The following is a 2,777-nucleotide window of genomic DNA, read 5'->3' on the forward strand; positions in this document are numbered from 1 at the left end:
TGGGGCGAATTCATCATTTCTTGCCCTTCTTCTTTCTTCTATATGAGGAAGGAAGTAAAAGTTATCTTTTATGGAGGAAGCAACAGCAAGGAGACACCTGGGGAGCTGAAGACTGAACCATCTGCACCACTGTAACTTGAATTCCTAGTCTTGAAAACAGTGAGAAATTTCTGGGTTTTTGTTTTGTTTTAGTTTTCCAGTCTGTGGTATCCTGTTAGAGCAGCAGAAAATATACTGAGCCACCAGGTGTTGGTATCATGGCCCTTAGGGTTCCCTGTTCACTATCGCTTCCTGCTGTAAGAAGAAAGAAATGCAGAAGAAAGGAAACACTTGTTGAGCAAATGCCTGGAGGCAGATACTGTTTTGAATACTTTTCCAGACTAAAGTTTATCTTTTCCTTCCTTCCTCCTTTCTCTCCTGCCTTTTTCCAGGACTGGGGTTGTTGCTCAGGGGCAAAGGGTTGCAATTTTACTGAAATTCTGGTAGAGTCACTATTACTATTAGCTCACTGATGGTCCATTTCATTGAATTTGATTTCTAGTTAGTTTTCAATTAAGTTTATTTCATTTATTTCTCTCTTTATCATCAGTCCTAGCCACATTGACTTTATGGTAAGTACTCTTATCTATCTGGATTACATACATAGTATTATTCTGTATATCTTTTGCTGTTCATTTCATGTAATACAATCACTACTGAACTAACTGTACTGTTTGCTATGGATTTAATGTGTTTGTTTGAATTGCTGCACAGCATACCATGCTTTGTACATGTTTTATACATTTTATTCTCATCCATTTTCATGTGTGGATATTTAGGTGATGTGGGAGGTCCTTCTGTCTATGTGTTGCTTTTATTGGTTAATGAGTAAAGAAACTGCTTTGGGTCTATAACAGAGCTATAGGAATGAGCTAGGTGGGGAAAAGTAAACTGAATGCTGGTTGAAGGAAGGCGGAGTCAGAGAGAAGCCATGTAACCCTGCTGGAGACAGATGGAACTTTAGCCGGTAAGCCAGAGCGGCATGGCAATACACAGATTAATAGAAATGGGTTAAATTAATATGTAAGAGTTAGCCAATAAGAAGCAAGAGCTAATGGGACAAGCAGTGATTTCAATAATATAGTTTCCATGTGATTATTTCAGGGCTAAGCGGCCAGGAACAAATAAGCAGCCTCCTCCTACATTTAGATAGATTCCAAACTATCTCATTACAATACTTTAAGAAATATTTTCATGCAAATCATCTAAGTGTAGTTCTTGGTGTGTGCAGCCAGAAATAGATTTGGTTTGTCACAGGTTAGATAAAAACTCAATTCCTTCCTCCCAAGTTTCCAAGTTCCATTCCAAAATGGTTGTGCTTCTTTGCATAATCCTTAGGGGAATATGAGGATCCCGATCCCCCTATTTTGTTGCCAACTTTTACTACATTATTCTTTTTAAATATTTCACCAGTCTGATGTGTACAAAATAACACCTTATAGCTATACTGATTTGTCTCTCCCTGATTATGAGACTGACTGACTTCTTTCCTGAACTTCCCTTTTCTGTTGTCTGTCTGTACATGTGTTGTTTGCTCTATCTGGTTTCTTTTATCTTGCCCATTTATTTCCCCGGTGGAACAAAGATCTTCACTTTTAATGGGCTACAGTCAAAACCCATCTACTTTTCCTTTATGGGTTGCTTTCTACACTTTAAGAAAACCTCTGAACTTTAACATAGTAAAGAAATCCCCCTCCATTTTCTACTAATTGCACAATTCTGCCTTTCATGCTAAAGTCTTCAATATTTTGAGATGATTTTATATCGAGCAAGTAACAAGAATTTAATCTCATTTTATATATGTAACAAATCAATTTTCCCAGTACCATACATTACATGTAGCACAAACCTTCCCTGTGACTCTCAGATCATAAGCAGAAAGTTAACATCCATTCCATGAGCTCCTATGGCATGTACATCCCTCAAGAGCATTTCTGGTGGATTTTACGGTACAGAACCTGCCTCCAGGAAACAGACCATCTATTGGGAATATTAATCACATATGCGAGAAAAGGATTCGAGAATATATAGTTATCAATTCACAACTATGTGAGGATAAAAAAAGAACTTGGAAACTGAGAATACATATTTGGAGAGACAAAAAGGAACACCATTATTCCTAGGCTGGAATGGTTAAAAGGGCTGGATAATGCTTGAAACTTTTACTCTGCTACACACATCCATTTCAGGTAGCAATATGCAATTAGCAGAAAGTACAAGAGAGAGCAGACACTGAAACTCCTACATATGCCATGATCTGCCTTTGCTGGTGTGCTCAGGGTTTCCTTCCCTTCAGACTGCTCCTCCTTCAGCCCCAGGGTACCAATTAAATAGGAAGCGAGGTCAGTTTTCACTGCAGTCCAGTTCACAAAATCTTCCTGAGTCAGCTGTCTCCCTTTTTTCAGATGCATGGATGGAACTGAAGGGAATTATTTATAAAATAATAATAATAGGGATAACAATAATTATTACATAATATGTGCATGGTCCTTGCAGAACCCACACCTTCTCTACAGATATGTTCCACCCAGGTCAGCAGTGGGAGAGACTATAACTAATTGGGGAAAATTGTGAGGACTGGATGCCTCACAATTTTCCCCAAACCAAACCCCAAATCCCTCGGGGTGTGAAGACACGGGCCAAAAGTTCCAGGACTAAGCTGTCTCCCTTTCTCCATAGGCGTCCTTACCTGTCTCAGGATGCTGCACCATGCCACAAATGTATAACAACTTGTATTC

Source organism: Chionomys nivalis, chromosome X (assembly GCF_950005125.1).
Source record: "Chionomys nivalis chromosome X, mChiNiv1.1, whole genome shotgun sequence".
In the NCBI taxonomy this organism is placed as follows: Eukaryota; Metazoa; Chordata; class Mammalia; order Rodentia; family Cricetidae; genus Chionomys; species Chionomys nivalis.